At 37.5% G+C, this 19813-nt stretch overlaps 1 long non-coding RNA gene across 1 annotated transcript in view; it reads left to right on the top strand.

Moving 5' to 3' along the window:
• The first annotated feature begins 1606 nt into the window (after positions 1 to 1606).
• LOC129060449 (uncharacterized) overlaps positions 1607 to 19813 on the top strand; it is a 92774-nt gene continuing 74567 nt past the window's right edge. The window contains exon 1 of the long non-coding RNA XR_008527184.1: positions 1607 to 1799. This is a non-coding gene — a long non-coding RNA (uncharacterized LOC129060449). The remainder of the gene's footprint in view (positions 1800 to 19813) is intronic.

The raw sequence follows: 19813 nt of genomic DNA, 5'->3' as shown, positions 1-19813 counted from the left end.
AGATTTTCCATTTTTATCCTGTATCTTTTATTTTATTTTATTTTTTTTGAGATGGAGTCTCACTCCATCACCCAGGTTGGAGTGCAGTGGCGCAATCTCAGCTCACCGCAAGCTCTGCCTCCCAGGTCCACAGCATTCTCCTGCCTCAGCCTCCCGAGTAGCTGTGACTACAGGTGCCCGCCACCATGCCTGGCTAATGGTTTGTATTTTTGGTAGAGATGGGGTTTCACCATGTTAGCCAGGATGGTCTCGATCTCCTGACCTGGTAATCCGCCCGCCTCGGCCTCCCAAAGTTCTGGGATTACAGGCGTGAGCCACCGCGCCCGGCCCATTTTTTTTATTTTTTAAAGTTGGACTTCACCTTTCTCTGGTGCTTCCTTCATTAGCTTAATAATCGAACTTCTGGGCCAGACGGGGTGGCTCATGCCTGTAATACCAGCACCTTGAGAGGCCGAGGCAGGCGGATCACGAGGTCAGGAGATCGAGACCATCCTGGTTAACGCGGTGAAATCCCGTCTCTACTAAAAATACAAAAAAATTAGCCAGGCGTGGTGGTGCACACCAGTAGTCCCAACTACTCAGGAGGCTGAGGCAGGAGAATCACTTGAACTCGGGAGATGGAGGTTGAAGTGAGCCGAGATCGTGCCACTGCACTTCAGTCTGGGCAACACATCAAGACTCTGTCTCAAAAAAATAAAATAAAATAAAATAAATAAATAAATAATCGAACTTCTGGATTCTTTTTCTGGCAATTCAGAGATTTTGTCTTGGTTTGGATCCATTGCTGGTGAGCTAGTGTGATCTTTTGTCAGTGTTAAAGAACCTTGTTTTGTCTTATTACCAGAACTGTTTTCCTGGTTCCTTCTCATTTGGGTAGACTATGTCAGAAGGAAGATCTGGGACTCAAGGGCTGCTCTTCATATTCTTTTATCACACAGGGTGCACCCTTGATTTGGTGCTCTTCCCCTTCCCCTAGGGTTGGACTTCCCTAGAGCCAAACTGCAGTGATTGTTATTTCTCTTCTAGATCTAGCCACCCAGCAGAGCTACCAGGCTCCAGGCTGGTACTGGGGAGTGTCTGCAAAGAGTCCTGTGATATGCATTTTCAGGTCTCTCAGCCATGGATACCAGCACCTGCTCCAATGGAGGTAGCAGAGGAGTGAAGTGGACTCTGTGAGGGTCCTTGGTGATATTTTTGTTACATTCACTGGGTTTTGTGTTGGTTGGCCTCCATCCAGAAGGTGGTGCTTTCAAGAGTGCATCAGCTGCAGTAGAGAGGATACAAGCTTGCCCTAGGGTCAGGCAGTGGGTGGGGCCACAGAGCTCCCAAAAAATTATGTTCTTTGTCTTCAGCTACCAGGGCAGGTAGAGAAAGACCATCAGGTTGGGGCAGGGTTAGGGGTGTCTGTGCTCAGACTGTCCTTGGGCAGGGCTTGATGTGGCTGCTGTGGGGGTGGGGAGTGTGGTTCCCAGGCCAGTGGAGTTATGTTCCCATGGAGATCATGGCGGCATCTGCTGTGTCACACAGGTCACCAGGGAAGTGGGAGAAAGTTGGCAGCCAAAGGCCTCACCCAGCTCCCACATAGCCCGTGGCCCAAAAGGCTCGTCTCACTTCCACAGTGCCCCCTTAACAGTACCAAGTTTATTTCCAGATAGCCAAGCAGGGCTGAGAACTTGCCCCAGGTTACAAGCCTCCCAGCTTAGAAAGCAAGCTGACTCACAGCTCCTCAGCTGTCCCAGGGAGCCTGCAGCAGCAATCCACCTCCTTCAAATGATCTGTGGATCCCCTTGGCTTTCCTGGTATGTTAATGCGGTAGGGCTTGGAACAAAAGTTCATGATGTCAGTCTCACACACTGCTCTGTCTGTCAAAGTGGGAGCTGTAAGTTACTCCTGCCTCCTATCCACCATTTTTTACATTAATATTTAATATGCAAGATATTTTAAATACTTAATTATTTTTATTTGATTTGGAAACAAAATTCTGCACTGTAACCTCAAAGGGAAAAATTAAAAATATATTTATAGTCTTATTTTTCACTTAAGAACAGAATTTGCCTGTTTGTTTCTGCAAAAAAAAACCCTGAAAAAAATCTGCATTTTTTTCTTACACGTACAAACTCTAAAATTTTAACTCCTCTATATCACTATGATTCTATTTTATTTACAAAATTCAAGTTCTAATATTTTTCACCCTGAAAAGATTTATGCTCTCTTTAATCTGTGTGAATAAAATTATTATAAATGTGAAATATCAATGATATTTAGGTGTTACTTACTAGCAAAAGGTATGTCTGGTGAGGGCACAACAGAACAAAATGTAACCTTTGCAGGACTGGAATTATTTATGGATGGCTTGGAGGAGTCACTTGGGCTGGATGTGAAATATGAGCAAGTATCAGACAGTAGGTGATGGTTCAAATATATTCCAGGTAGACGGCAAATAAATGGCACAGGTTAGATTGACCACATGGTAAGGGATTGCAGACAGGATTTGACAGGGGGTTTAACCACTTTGACCTAAAAAATATGCACTAATCCTGGCATCCTTGCCTCATTGGATCTGATTTATCTCTAAGTAAACCAGACTTTGTTGGATATACAATACATCAAACTACACAATTTGGAGATGATAGTAGTAAACAACATGGTTATGAAGATAACAGTCATCATGATATAAGAGGAAATTATGTTTGTCTTGTTTCTATGGTAAAATTTATCAAGCTAAAAGAAGGACCTAAGAAGTTTAAAAGAGATTCTGCATACAATACCATAGTTATTGAACAAAAGTTGTATTAACTACATTGTTAATAATGCTCTCATTAATTTGGATCATGTGATCTTTGAATTACACTTTTGGAAACAGTGACAAGGAAATTAACCAAAACCAACCAGACAAACAAAAAAGAGGCGCAACAATCTGTTGTTTATGTTGTTTGTATATCAAGTACAGTTTAACATCTTCTCTATAAAGTTTTCTGAAACAGATCTAGGCCTCTTTTGACTCCCATATATCTCTGGTAATACTGCAATTGTTGCTTTCATCACACTGTATTATAATTACCTTTCACTTTGACATCTTCCTAACTATATTGTGCCTTGAATCCAGGTTTATCTTTGGAAATCCATTCCCTAGATTAATGCATAATAAATAATTGGTACAAACTAAACAGATAATTGATTGCCAATAACTACATATTATACTAGAAAGACTAACAAGAAAGAAAAAAATAGATACATTAATGTATGAAGATAATGAGTGTATAAACAGCCCCCAGAGAGATGAATTGGCTTTCTTTTTACTGTTCTGATAGGGAAAAATGTCAAGAATAATTTTTAGAACACCTTTGCTGTGTCATTTTATATAATGGTATATGCCATTTTATTATGATCAAAAAGAATTTAGGATCAAATTTTAACTGTCTTTAGTGAAATGTCAGTATCAGGACACCTATCCTTTTCAGAATTACATGCCTGAAGCTTCGTCAATATAACTATGTGTGGAATGAATGAGTGAAGATCTAATTTTAGATAAATGACCTGCTGAATTTCCACAGTGAATAATTTCCCGAGAAAGCATGAAAAAATGCTTTGCAATAAAATAATATCTTAAGCCCAATAGAAGTAGTGCAAATTCATTTGTAAAATGTAATGTAATTCTGTAAACAGGATAACCACTTGCAAAATAAACTTTTGGTTAAATGAAATATTTCATGTATGCACTTTGCTTAATGATAGGCACACCTCTATAACAAGGTGTAGATTGACCTAGAACTGACAATAAAATTTAATGTGGTTTCACTAGGTCAGAGATAGTTTAGAGATAAGGAAGTCTGCAAAAAAAAAATAAAACAATTAAAGCCAAAGAAGATATCTAAGTATGGAATATTAAACTATGTTCTAATTGCTGGCAATAAATACATAAACAGGAGAAATTCAAAAAATCAGTTTTAATATATAATACTCCTGAAGTGATCTAAACTTTTTTCCTGAATGTAAAATCATCATCTCAACAAGTTACAGTAAAACATAGTTTAAAAATCTTCTAAAATCAAATGCCGTTAGAACTAACAATGGCTCTTCCTCTCCCAAATACTTTATTTTTGTACCTCTATACACATGTGGAGTCAATTATTTTTCTACATAGTTTAAGAAAAGAAATACAGGTGTAAAACTGACTGAATATGAAAAGAAAAATAAGGAAGAATATGATTTTCATCTTATCAGCAAAATACTGGTATTGAAAAATTACCACTATAGTTCTTTTAGTCTGAGCATATAAAAAAATGTGGTTTTCCTACAATGTAATGATGAATAATGTGACATTATAATCAAACTGTCAAGTGCAAAAGACAAAGAGAGAATTCCAGAAGAACAAGAGATAAGCATCTAGTCACTTTTAGGGGAAACCCCATCAGGCTAACTCATCACAAATCTTATAGGCCAGGAAAGAATAAAATGGTATATCCCAAGTACTGAAAGAAAAAGAAACACACACAAAAAAATGCCAAACAAGGATATTATACCCAGTATAGTTATTCTTCATAAATGAAAAAGAAGTAAAGCATTTTGCAGACAAGCAGAAACAGAGAATTTACCACCACTAGACTGACCCCACAAAGATGCTTAAAGGAGTCCTATGCATGGAAGCAAAAGGACAATATCTGTCAACACGAAAACACACAAACGTATAAAACCCACTGGTAAAGGAAACACACAAATGAAGAAAAGAAAAGACACAAATATTACCACTTCAGAAAATTACCAAAGTGTGATGATAAACAACAAGAGAGAAAGAGATAACAAAGGATATGCAAAACTAACAGAAAACAACAAAATGACAGGAATAAGACTTCACATATCAATAAAAACCTTGAATGTAAAAAAAATCAAATCAAGCCCCAACTATAGTCTGCATACAAGAAACTTACCTCACCTGTAAAGACACCACAGGCTGAAAGTAAAGGAATGGAAAAAGATATTCCATGCATATACATATCAAAAGTGAGCAGGACTAGCTATACTTATATCAGATAAAACAGACTTTAAGTCAAAAATAGTAAAAAGAAACAAATAAGGTCATTATATAATGATAAACGGATCAATTCAACAAGATGATGTAACAATTGTAAATATATATGCACTCGACAGTGGAGCAGCCTGAGATATATAGTGAATAATATTAGATCTAAAGGGAGAGACAGAGTCCAATACAATGATAGCTGGTAATGTCAACACCCCACTCTTGGCATTAAACAGATCATCTAGACGGAGAATGAACAAAGAAACATTAGATTTAAACTGCACTTTAGACCAAATGAACCTAATAGACATCTAAGAACATTTTATCCAACAGATGGAGAATACACATTCTTCTCATCAGCACATGGAACATTCTCCAGGATACACAATATGTTAGGCCACAAAACCAATCTCAACCAATTTTAAACTATCAAAACCATACCAAGTACCTTGGTAGACTACAATGGAATAAAACCAGAAATCAGTAAGAAGAGGAACTTTGGAAACAATAAACATATGTATAATTAAACAATATGCTGCTGAATGACCATTGGGCCAAGAAAAAAACACAGAGGACATAAAAATGTGAAACAAAATATAAACACAACATATCAAAACCTGTAGGATACAAAAAAGCAGTGCTAACATGGAAGTTTATAGCGATAAATGCCTGTATCAGAAAAGCAGAAAGATTTCAGATAAACAATTTTAAAATTCACCTTAAGGAATTAGAAAAGCAAGAACTAATTAAAGCCAAAATTAGTAGAAGAAAAGAAGTAATAAAGATCAGAGAAGAACTAAACAAATACAGACTAAAAAAATACAAAGAATCAATGAATCAAAGATTTGGTTTTTTTGAAAAGATCAACAAAATTAATACTAGCTTAACTAAGCAAGAAAAAAAAAAAAAAAAGAAGGCCCAAGTCAACAAAATCAGAAATGAAAAGAGACGCAACAACTGATACAACAGAAATGCAAAGGATCATCAGAGACTGTTATGAGCAACTGTATGCTAATAAATTGGAAAACTTATGAATAAATTCCTGTACACATGTCATCTATTAAGACTGAATCAGGAAGAAATAGAAAACCTAAACAGGCCAATAATGAGTAGCAAGATTGAATCAGTAATACAAAGCATCCCAACAAAGAAAAGCCCAGGACCAGATGGCTTCACTGCCAAATTCTACCACACTTATAAAGAAAACCTAACATAATTTCATCTCAAACTATCCAAAAAAAGTGAGGAGGAAATATTTATTAACTAATTATATAAGGCCGGTAATACCCTGTTATCAACCAGACAAGGACACAAAAAATAAAGAAAACTACCAGCCAATATCTCTCATGAACATAGACACACAAATTCTCAACAAAATATTAGCAAACTGAGTTCAAAAGCACATTAAAAAGGTAGTACATCATTATCAAGTGTGACTTATCCCAGGCTGTAAGGATGGTTCAGCATATGCAAATCACATCAAGAGAATGAAACACAAAACCCAGTAGATGCAGAAAAAGCATTCCAGCCAACTTGCTGCAAATGACAAGATTTTGCTCATTTTTGTTACTTAAATATATTCCATTGTGTGCACGATGGAATATACCCATATTTCTCAGCAGTTTTATTCGTTTCTTTTCATTCTTTTTTCTCTATTCTTGTCTGCCTGTCTTATTTCAGAAAGGTAGCCTTCAGCTTTTAGATTGTTTCCTCCGCTTGTTCTATTCCATTATCTGTATTTGTGATTGCATTGTGAAGTCTTGTGTTGTGCTTTTCAGCTGTATCAGGTCGGTTATGTTCCTTTCTACACTGGCTATTCTGGTTATTAGCTCCTGTAATGTTCTATCATGATTCTTTTCTTCTTTGCATTGGGTTACAACATGCTCCTTTATCTCAGTGAAGTTAGTTATTATCCACCTTCTGAAGCCTACTTCTGTCCATTTACCCATCCCAGCCTCAGCCTAGTTCTGTGCCCTTGCTGGATAGGTGTTGCAATTATTTAGAGAAGAGGCACTGTGGCTTTTTGAGTTTTTAGCGTTTATTTGTGTTGACTCTTTCTCATTTTTGTGGGCTTATTTACCTTTGATATTTGAGGTTGCTGATCTTTGAATGGGTTTTTTGTGGGGTCTTTTTTATTGGTGGTGGTGGTGTTGCTTTCTGTTTGTTTGTTTTTATTTTATCAGTCAAGTCTCTCTTCCATGGGGCTGCTGTGGCTAGCTTGGGGTCCACTCCAGACCCTAATCGCCTGGATCCCTCCCAGACCTGGAGGTATCATCAATGGAAGCACCTCCTTTGGCTGGGGGTATGAGCTCCCCTAGCTCCATGCCACTCATGGGTGGGCTGTTGCCCCATCCTGTTTTCCTCACTCTTTGTGGGTTGCATTGAATGCCTAGTCAGTCTCACTGTGAGAACCTGGGTACCTCAGTTGAAGGTATAGAAAAGAGAGCAGCTGATTGCAGCCACTTCTAATTGGCCATCTTGGCCTGCCCTACCAGCCACTTCTTATAATTATTATTTGCACAGTGTATTTGTTTCTCCCTATTTAGTTTCAATCTATCTTTGCAATGATATTTAAAAGTGTGACTCTAGTAAGCATCATATATTTGGATCTTGCCTTTTTATTTAATTTTTCAATCTCTATCATTTAAGTTTAATATTATAAGTTAATATTTAATGAAACTGTTAATATGCTTTGATTTAGGTCTACTATTTTATTATTTGTTTACTTTTTTTCCCTGCTGATTTTTGACCTCCCTGTGTTTTCTTCCTTGGATCATTTCAATGATTTCTAGTTTTCCATTTCAATTTATTTATCGACTCCTTTGCTTTATTATTTTCTATGATTTTTAGGAGTTTCTAAAGGGATTGAAGTAAATATACCCAACTTGTTACAGCCTACTGGGAGTTAATATTGCACTGCTTCATTTTAAATGTAGAAATCTTACAACCATACATATATCTACCTACCCTCATGTTATACTGTAGTTGTCATAATATTACATTCACATGCATGAAAATTCTGATGTTACAATGCTTGCTTCAAAAACATACATATTTTATAGAATTTAAGAAACCATATTATTTTATATATTTTTGGTTTTTAGGTATGTTCTTAGTTACCATTTCTAATGTTCTTCATTCCTTAAGATTCAAATTATTCTCTGGTATCTTTTGCTTCAAACTGAAGACTTTGGTTTTGCATATTTTACAGAGCAGATCTATTGTCAACAAATACTTTCAATTTTTTATTCTAGTAAAGCAAAACAAAACAAAAATTGTTTATGTATCGTGCCTTCATTCCTATGGAATAGTTTCTATGACTATAGAACTCTCATTGATCCCCTTTTTTCTTGAGCACTTCGTAGATATTATTCTACTGGTCTAGCCTCCATATTTTCTGGTAAGAAAGTCATGACAATTCAATTGCTGGTTTTCTTTTCTTTCGTTCTTTTTTTTTTTTTTTTTTTTGAGACAGAGTCTCGCTCCATCACCCAGGCTGGAGTGCAGTGGTGCAATCTTGACTCACTGCAACCTCCATCTCCCTGGTTCAAGCAATTCTCCTGCCTCAGCCTCTCAAGTAGCTGGGATAACAGGTACCCATTATTTTTCCCTTCAAAGATTTTTATGTTATTTCTTTATCTTTGATTTTCAGCAGTTTAATTACGATATGTTTAATAATGCTTCCATTTTTCTGTGCTGTAGTGGAAATGTCAATAGAATTTGGAATTTGAAAATGTGAGCTTAAATACTAGTCTGGCCACTTACTTGCCATGTAACTTTAGGCAAGTCAATTCTCAGAGTCCAACATCTTAGCTGTAAAATGAGAATTATATGATCTGCATTATGAAATTTTTGAGAGGATCAAACAAAATAACACATGTGAAAGTGCTCTGTAAGGTGCAATATGAAACATACAATGTTTGGTGATGACTAAATTGAGGGTCAAAAAGGCTAGATAATGACCCATCTATTAAGTGGTAGAAGCTGGATTGGTAACTCCAGGCACGTCTGACCCAAAAGTTTATGCTTTTTCTACTTTTCCATGTTGCTTCCATTTACGTGATGACAATTCTCTCTTAACTATTTCTTCCAAATACACCTTTGAGTACCTACTATGGCTCAATTACTAAATTGGGCACTGAGGATAGAATGATACATCACAGTACCTGACCTTGAGGAATTCCACGTGCCATCCTCTTCAATGTGTTGACTCCTCTCCAGTTTCTGTATTCTTTTTGTTGCTTTTAGGAAATTCAGGTGGTTATTTTTACATTGTTTAGAGATATGTAAGTGTTATTTGCAAGAAGATTGGTCTAATACAAGTCACTTAAACACTACAAGAAGCAGAACCGCTGTCCATGAGTTTTGAATTTTGCTGTCTAGTTCCTTGATCAGTTTTATAGATTTGGAGAAATTAAAAACCACGCTGCTACGGCTGCCCCATCTGAAAATATTCTTCTATTTTTAAAAATATAAACCCAATGCCACCACTATTCTTTCTGTAATGCAGTGTTGGTCCAGATTACTACTTCTTTTAAAGAGCAACAATGTTTATTTGAGTTTCACTGCTAAGAAGTAAGAGATCAGCAGCATAAATTCAACTACAGATTCTTTCAGTGTATTTCTACCTTCCTTCACTCATTTATACCTATTGTCTTCTATTTTTGAAACTGCAATGTTTCATATTTCTGATGTTGATCATACACTTACTCTTATAGCTGTCAGAATTAAATAACCGGTTCCAAATGTCCCATTTGTTTCAGTAATTTTGCAGGTAAGAATAAAAGGTTTCATTGGAGGCCTATTCTAACAACATGAGTGAAAAACAGATACCGGTTTTGTAAAGTCAGCCTCTCAGAGTCTTTTTCTCTTGATCAATGTCTCAATTCTCTTCCAAGATGATACTGATCCACCTACAAAGGTAAAGAAATAACATTCATAAACTAAGTTATTATCGACTTGACCATTTTCCATAGCAGATTTCAATGAAATCAGCCTTTTACCTACAACCTTCTTCTATTTGTATTTCTCTTTGTAATCTTCCTATCTGTTATCTCTGAGATACTATATTAATGAGATTTGGATAGAACATGATGTATAAACCATCAGTGTTCACTTCAGCTGAGCATTTTTTGGTTTTGAGCAGCTCAAATTATGCCATGTGATAATGCTGGCATTTTACTACTAGATAGTGTTCTGTAAAGCATTATAAGACACTTGGAAATCATCCAGATGCTTGCTGGGAATGACTCATTTTATGTTGACGCTTACTTGCAATGCTGGCACCATTAGCTACTTTAGATTGGTAGAAGCCCTCTCCTCCAAATTTTGATTTTGGGTAAACAGGTTGAACTATGATAATATCGTCACAGCCTTCTCTTAGTGAAATTCAACCCCCCGACCTTATCTTGGATCATCTGAAAACTGGCAGATTCACATGCTACTTTTGCTGAATCTAGAACTTTCTTGCAATGACCCTAGTATCTTGTTCTTGGCTGCTGCCATCTTGAGAAAGGGAAGAAACTGGAAGAGGTTTATATGTATTTTTATTTAAAAACAAAAACAAAAACAAAAAAACACTGTATCTTCAATGTGGTTTGGGGAAGAAATGTAGACAACTATTTTTATTCTATTTTTAATTTTAAACTAGAACTTGCAGTTGTTTTTGAAAAAGCTTAGATTTCACATGTAAAATTCCTTTAATATATTTCATGAATCTCACTCTTTCCATTCTCGTGTTGCATATGCGCTCTTCATTTTGTACTTGAAAGTCTGCTGTAAGTAGAATTTCAAAAGAGAACTAACTTTCATGAAAATATATGGTATTACAAAAATGGTAAATATAAATAAGTAAGCTATTTTAGGAAATCTACAATCAAATCTTTGCAAAACTGTTTCATCAAAAGGAAAATATATACTGTATAACTTTTAAGGAAAAAATATTAATTTGATGCAAACAAATTTATAGGTAGCATACTTTACTGTAGTCTTGGTAAGTATGAAAGAATTAAGGAAGGCACTAAGTTGAATTACTCTATATTCACTGCTGAGGATTTTGAACCTGTGAATGGTGGTGGTAAGAAGATGGGTGATATGGTAATATCTCTGTGTTTGAAAACATAATTTTAGCTAGTGTGTTTGAAAAATTACTGATGGTCTGCGGGGCTACAACCAGGGAGTCAATAAGGAGGATATTAGAATGAAGGTAAAGGTTGATAATAGACGAGGACAGGGAGGAATAGGCAGGAATGGAGTAGAAGAGGAAACGGTTGGGAAGAGTGGGAATCTATTTGGATACATTAATTTGGAGATTCTATAGCAGCAAGAGTGCATACATAGATTGATAGAAGATGAAATATTAATATGAGATTTTTATATCAGGCAATAGATATTAGAGCTATGGTATATAGAGTGAGGAATAAGGGTAACAACAATATTTAATTGTTAGATAGAATGAAAGACAAAGAGGATAGAAAATACATAATCCTCATTTAGCATATTTTTCCCTCTCTTTTTGTGTATACATGTCTGTTTTTTTTTTTTTTTTTTTTAAGACAGGGTCTCTCTCTGTTGCCCAGGCTGGAGTGGGTGGCATGATCACAGCTCAGTGCAGCCTCAGCCTCTTGGGCTCAAGTGATCCTCCTGCTTCAGCCTCCCCAGTAGCTGGGACTACAGGCATGCACCAAACACCAGGTTAATTATTTTATTTTAAGTAGAGATGGAGTCTCACCCTGTTGCACAGGCTGGTCTTGAAATCCTGAACTCAAGCCATCCTTCTGCCTCAGCCTCCCAATATGCTGGAATTACAAGTGTGTGCAACTATTTAAATTTTTTTTTTAATTATACTTTAAGCTCTGGGATACATGTGCAGGACGTGCAGGTTTGTTACATAGGTATATATGTGCTATGGTGGTTTTGCTGCACCCATCAACCCATCGTCTTCATTAGGCATTTCTCCTAATGCTATCCCTCCCCTTGCCCCCCATCCCCTGACAGGCCCCCGTGTGTGACGTTCCCCTCCCTGTGTCCACGAATTCTCGTTGTTCAACTCACTTATGAATGAGAACATGTGGTGTTTGGTTGTCTGTTCCTGTATTAGTTTGATTAGTTAGAATGATTGTTTCCAACTTCATCCACATCCTTGCAAAGACATGAACTCATTCTTTTTTATGGTTGCATAGTATTCCATGGTGTATTTGGGCCAGATTTTCTTTATCCAGTCTATCACTGATGGGCATTTGAGTTTGTTCCAAGTCTTTGCTATTGTAAGTAGTGACACAATAAACATACGTGTGCATGTGTCTTTATAGTAGAATAATTTATAATCCTTTGGGTTATGTACCCAGTAATGGGGTTGCTGGGTCAAATGGTATCACCAAAAGCAATTGCAACGAAGCCAACATTGACAAATGGGATCTAATTAAATTGAAGTGTTCTGCACTGCAAAATAAACTATCATGAGAGTGAACAGGTAACCTACAGAATGGGAGAAAAAGTTTGCAATCTATCCATCTGACAAAGGGCTAATTCCCAGAATCTACAAGTAACTTAAACTATTTAAATTTTAAAAATAGTCTGTGACAAGAGGAGCCAAGGTGGCTGAGTAGACACAGCAAAGAGTAACATCTCCTACTGAGGGACCAAGACACTGGGGAGACTGGCGTGCTCCAAGCAGATCTTCAGAGGAAGGGTATTGAGAGTGCATCAAGGGAGGATGCAGGTGTGGGGCTGAAGTAGGAGAAAGGTGAGAACCCTGTACAGGGCTACCAAGCACCAGGACTTGTTCCCTGGACCCCAGTGATTCCTAGGGAAAGGGTGAGTTGAACAGGCAAAGTGGTCTGCTCTAACCACAAGAATCTGTATTCATGGCATCAGGAGACCCCACAAACACTTGCGTTGGCAGGGAGAGCTGCTTAGAGAGTTGGTAGGGGTGGGACTACAGCCTGTGTGGAGCCCAGAGAGTTTGGTGTGGGAGTGTCTGCAGTGGAGTATGGCTACAGGTGCACATACCCCAAGGCTCACCATACACCTCTAGTAGACTTTAGCCTTAGGGTGACTGGCGTACCTGCATAGAGCAGGGTGGTGTTGCCTGTGAGACAAAAACAGTTGGATCTGAATACTTACCTGTGTGCTGGCCTCTCCCCCAACAACCTGGCTGCACCTGCTTGCATGGAAGGCTCTGATGCTCAACCAAGGTACTTCCCTGTGGCCATAATCATAGCTCCTACCCTAACCAACAGAGAGTTCCAGCAGACTGACCCCTCCTATGGGCACCAGTCCACCCACACCCTCTCTCCACTGAAGCCCCTCCCCACTGCTTTGTTGTCATGCTCTCTCCCATGGCTACCCTCCCACCACTTTGCAAGCATGCATGCATGGCTGGACCTTGCCCCCACTCCCCAACCAGCATGCATGTGCACGTTCACTACTGTGTACTGCCATTACTGCCAGTGAAGATGCACTCCACTGACTCATCCCTCGTGGACATGCAGACACCTGACCACACAACCATCACTATGAATGCATGCATAGATGCCAACAATGCCCCACCGCCAGCCCATTGCTGTGAATGTCTATATGGACACTGGTGTCTATGCCGGTGCCAGCACCTTGCCTCCATTGCCACTGCCTCCACTGCATTTTAAGCATGTGTAGGAGTGCTGCAGCCCCAGTCCTGCTGGCACCCCACCCCAGCTAACACATGTACACCACACCGTACTGGTGCAGTTGCTGGCATGCACAAGCAAGCACCAATCTCATGGCCACTGTCCTGATGAAGTGCTTTGGCCAGCTTCACATATTGGAGTATGGTGGCCGGGGGACCCAGTACACTTCTACCCCTCCGGTGCAACAGGTTTATAATCTCAAAGGGCCACAGAACAAAGCTGGAGGCCCAGTCCCAGCTCCCAGAGTCAGAGCATGCAGCCCAGGAGTACTGAACTCAGACTTGACCCCATAAAATCTTCCAGAAAAAAGCCCCGTTGACTGGACCCACCTTATATCACAAACAACCCTCAAGGTCATCAAGGAGGATAAAGCAAAGAACCCCATCCAAAGGACAGGAACTTCAAAGACTGAAGGCACATCATCCCACACAGATGAGAAAGAACCAACACAAACACTCTGGAAACTCAAAAAGCCAGAATGTCATCTTACCTCCTAACAAGCATGTTAGTTCTCCAGCAATGGTTTTTAACCAGGCTGAAATGGTTCCAATGACAGGCATATACTTCAGAATATGGAGATGAATGAAGATCATCGAAATTTAGGAGAATGTCAAAAACCAGTCCAAGGAATCTAAGGAGCACAGTACAATGATACAGGAGATGAAAGGCAAATGGCCATTTTAAGAAAGAAGCAAAGTGATCTGATAGAGCCAAAAAACTCACTTCAACTACTTCATGATACAATATCAAGTATTAACAGCAAAATCAATCCAGCTGAGGAAAGAATCTCAGAGCCTGAATATCAATTCTCTGAAATAACTCAGACAACAATTTTTTAAAGATGAATAAAGAATAATGAACAAAATCTTCAAGAAACATGAAATTACGTAAAGAAATCAAATCTACATCTCATTGGTGGCCCTGAAAGACACGGAGATAAAGCAAGCCACTTGGAAAATGTAGTTCAGAATATCGTTCATAAAAATTTCCCCGACCTCACTAGAGAAGCCAACATTCAAATTCAGGGAATGCAGAGAACCTCTACAACATACAAGATGGCCATACCTAAGACACATAGTCGTCAGATTTTTCAAGGTTGAAATGAAATAGAAAATGTTAAACACAACTCTGGAGAAGGGGCAGGTCATCTACAAAGGGAACTCCAACAGACTAACAGAGGACCTTTCATAAGAAGCCCTACAAACCAGAAGAGATTGGGGACCTACATTCAACATTCTTAAATAAAAGTAATTACAACCAAGAATTTCATATCCAGCCAAACTAAGCTTCATAAGTGAAGGAGGAATAAGATCCTTTTCAGCAAGCCATCGTTAAGGGAATTTGTTATTACCAAACCTGCTTTACAAGAGATTCTTAAGGGAATGCAAAATACAGAAAGGAAAGACCATTACCAGCCACCACAAAAATGCACTTAAGTACATAGACTGCTGACACTAGATAGCAACTACACAATCAAGTCTGCATAATAACCAGCCAACAACAGGATGACAGGATCAAATCCTCATATATCAATATTAATGTTGAATGTGAACAGGCTAAATTCCCTAATTAAAAGCCAGAGATGGGCAAATTGGGTAAAGAAGAAAGACCCAAATGTATGTTGTCTTCATGATACTCATCTCACATGCAATGGCATCCATAGGCACAAAGTAAAAGGATGGAGAAAAATCAAGCAAGCAAACAGAAAACAGAAGAAAGGGAGGGGTTAGTATTCTAATTTCAGATAAAACAGACTATAAACCAACAAAGTTGAAAAAAAGACAAAGAAGGGCATTATATAATGGTAAGGAGTTTAATTCAACAAGAAGGTCTAACTATCCTAAATATATATACACCCAACACAGAAGTACCCAGATTCACCAAAAAAAAAAGTTCTTAGAGACTTAACAAAGAGACTTAGATAACCATAAGATAATAGTGGAAGATTCAACAACCCAGTGTCAGCACTAGACAGATCACTGTTTCAGAAAACTAACAAAAATATTTGGGACTTGACTCCACACTTGACCAGATATAACTAACAGACATCTACAGAACTTTCCATCACACTGGAAAAAAAAATACAGAATATACATTCTTTACATCTGCACATGACACATATTCTAAATTTGACCACAGAATTGGGCATAAAACATTTCTCAGCAAATTCCAAGATAAAAATAAAATCATACCAACCACAATCTCAAAGCACAGCACAATAAAAATTGCAATCAATACCAAGAAGATTGCTTAAAGCCCTACAATTACATATAAATTAAACAACCTGTTCCTGAATGACATTTGGATAAACAAAAAATTAAGGCAGAAATCAAGAAATTCTTTTAAACTAATGACAACAAAGATACAACATACCAGAATCCAGGATACAGCTAAAGCAGTGTTAACAGGGAAGTTTACAGAACTAAATGCCCACATCAAAAAGTTAGAAAAACCTCAAAGTAGTAACCTAAAATGACACCTAGAATTACTAGAAAAAGAAGAGCAAATCAACCCCAAGTTACCACAACACAAGAAGTAACCAAAATCAGAGCTGCAGTGAAGGAAATTGAGATGCAAGAAGCTATACAAGAGAACAATTAATCTAGTAGTTTGTTATTTGAAAAAATAAATAAGATTGATAGACCATTAGCTAAACTAACAACAAAAAAGAGAGATCAAAATAAACAGAATCAGAAAAGACATATGAAACATTACCACTGACCCCACAGAAACACACAAAACCCTCAGAGCCTCCTATGAACATCTCTATGTACATAAACTAGAAAATCTAGAAAAAAATAGATAAATTCCTAGAAACATACAACCTCTCAATATTGAACCAGAAATAAGTTGAATCCATGAACAGATCAATAATGAGTTCTGAAACTGAATCAGCACTAAAAGCCTATCATCCAGAAAAAGCTCAGGACCAGACCACTTCAGAGCTGAATTCTACCAGATGTACAAAGAGCTGGTGTCATTCATACTGAAACTATTTCAAAAATTGAGGAGGAGGGACTTCTTCCTAATTCATTCTATTAGGCCAGCATCATTCTGATCTCATAACCTGACAGACACACAAGAAAAAGAAAACTTCAGGCCAATAACCTTGATGGACATATATACAAAAATCTTCAACAAAATACTAGCAGACCGAATCCAGCAGCACATCAAAAAGTGAATCCATCACAATCAAGGAGGATTTATCCCTAGGATACAAGGTTGATTCAACATATGCAAATCAATAAATTTAAGTCATTGCATAAACAGAACTAAAAACAATAACCAAATGATTATCTCAATGGATGCAGAAAAGCCTTTTGATAAAATTCAACATCCCATCATTGTAAAAACCCACAATAAAGTAGACATTCAAGAAACATACTTCAAAATAATAAGAGCAATCTATGCTAAACCCAAAGCTAACTTGATACTGAACAAGCAAAAACTAAAAAGCTTCCACTGTGGGAATGAGAATAAGACAAGATGCCCACTCTTGCCACTCCTATTAAACATAGTACTGCAAGTCCTAGTCAGATCAATCGGGCAAGAGAAAGAAAATAAAGACATTCAGATAGGAAGAAACAAAGTCAAACTATCTGTGCTGTAGACAATGCGATGCTCTACCATGAACTCCATAGCCTCTGCCTAAAAACTCCTAGATCTGATAAACGATTTCAGCATAGTTTCAATATACAAAATCAATAGCATTTCTACACACCAACAATGTCCAAGCTGAGAGCCAAATCAAGAATGCAATTTTATTCACAATAGCCACAAAAAGAATAAAATACCTAGGAATACAGGTAGTCAGGGAGGTGAAAGTCTCTACAATGAGAATTAAAAAACACTGCTGAAAGAAATCAGAGATGACACAAATAAATGGAAAAACATCCATGCACATGGATAGGAAAAATCAATATGGTTAGCATGGCCATACTGCCCAAAGCAATGTACACATTCAATGCTATTCCTATCAAACTATCAATGACATTCTTAACAGAATTAGAAAATAGTATTTTAAAATTAATATGGAACCAAAAATGAGCCCAAATAGCCAAGGAAATCCTAAGCAAAAAGAACAAAGCTAGAGGTAGCACATTACCCAACTTCAAACCATACAACAAGACTGCAGCAACCAAAACAGCATGGTAGTGGCATAAAAACAGACACACAGACCAATTGAACAGATTGAGAGCCCAGAAAAAAAAAAACACACACACACACACACATTCACAACCATCTTACCTTTGAAGAAGTTAACAAAAACAAGCAATGGGGAAAGGACTTTCTATTCCATAAATGGTGCTGGGATAACTGGCTAGCCATATGCAGACAATTGAACCTCAATCTTTTCCTTATACCACATACAAAAAATCAACTCAGGATGGATTTAAAGACTTAAATATAATACCTTAAATTATAAAAACCCTGGAAGATTACCTAGGAAATGCCATTCTGGACGTAGAAACAGGCAAAGCTCACATGATGAAGGTGCCAAAAACAACTGCAACAACAACACCAAAAAAATGACAAATGTGACCTAAGTAAACTGAAGAGCTTCTGTAGAGAAAAAGAAACTATCAACAGAGTAAACAGATAACCTATAGAGTAAGAAAAATTAATTGCAAACTCAGCATCTGACTAAAGGCCTAGTATCCAAAGTCTACAAGGAACTTAAGCAAATTAACAAGCATTAACCAAACAACCCTATTAAAAAGTGGACAAAGTACATGAACAAACACTTTTCAAAAGAAGACATACATGTGGTCAGTAAGCATATGAAAAAAAGCTTAATATGACTGATCATTAGAGAAATGCAAACCAAAACCACAATGAGCTACCATCTTACACCTGTCAGAATGACTATTATTAAAAAGTCAAGATCTAACAGATGCTGGCGAAGTTGTGGAGAAAGGGAACACTTGTATACTACTGGTGGTAATGTAAATTAGCTCAATCATTGTATAAAGAAGTTAGGCAATTTCTCAAAGAACTTAAAATAGAATTATCATTTCCCCCAACAATCCTATTATTGGGTATATACCAATGGAATATAAAGCATTCTACTATAAAGACTATATGTATGTTCATCACAGTACTATTTACAATAGCAAAGACACGTAATCAACCTTAATGTCCACCAATGGTAGACTGGATAAAGCAAATATATATACACAATGAAATACTATGGAGTCATAAAAACGAATGAGATCATGTCCTCTGCAGAAACGTGGATGAAGTTGGAGGTCATTATCCTACGCAAACTAACACAGGAACAGAAAACCAAATACCACATGTTCTCACTTACATATGGGAGCTAAACATTGAGTACACCAAAAGGACATAAACAAGGGAACAACAAATACCAGGGTTTACTTGAGGTTGGAGGGTGGGAAGAGGGTGAAAAACTACCCATAAGGCACTATGCTTATTACCTGAGCGACAAAATAATCTGTACACCAAAACCCTGTGCCACGAAATTTACCTATATAACAAACCTGCACATGTACCCATGAACCTAAAATAAAGTTAAATAAATAAAAAAGAATAGCCTATGACAGCCTGGCCAACATGGGGAGATCCCATCTTTGCAAAAAAAAAAAATCTAAAAAAGTAGGCAGTTGTGGTAGTGCATGCCTGTGGTCCTAGCTACTCAGGAGGTTGAGGTAGAAGGATTACTTGAGCCTAGGAGAGAGGTCGAGGCTGCAGTGAGCTGTAATTGTGCCATTGCACCCCAACCTGGGCAACAGAGTGAGACCTTGTCTCAAAAAACAATAGCCTATGACTCATCAATTAACTTTTTGAATCTTGATTATTTTTAATTTTTATTTTATTTTCAGTTCTGGGGTACATGTGCAGGATGTGCAGGTTTGTTACATAGGTAGACATGTACCATGGTGGTTTGCTTGCACCTATGAACTCAACACCTAGGTATTAAGACCAGCATGCATTAACTATTTTTCCTAATGCTCTCCCTCTCCTCACCCCATTTTTATTTGAAGCCAAACATCCAAAAAAGCAATTCTTTTTTCTTAATATTTTGGTTAAATGGGGAGTGAATTTTGTATATTTCCAGTATAAAACTGAAGATGTTGCCATCATAGGATATTTTCCCAAAGGTTTT

The sequence above is a fragment of the Pongo abelii genome, chromosome 6 (assembly GCF_028885655.2).
Source record: "Pongo abelii isolate AG06213 chromosome 6, NHGRI_mPonAbe1-v2.0_pri, whole genome shotgun sequence".
NCBI lineage: Eukaryota > Metazoa > Chordata > Mammalia > Primates > Hominidae > Pongo > Pongo abelii.
This window is presented reverse-complemented; position numbering and strand designations above follow the sequence as displayed.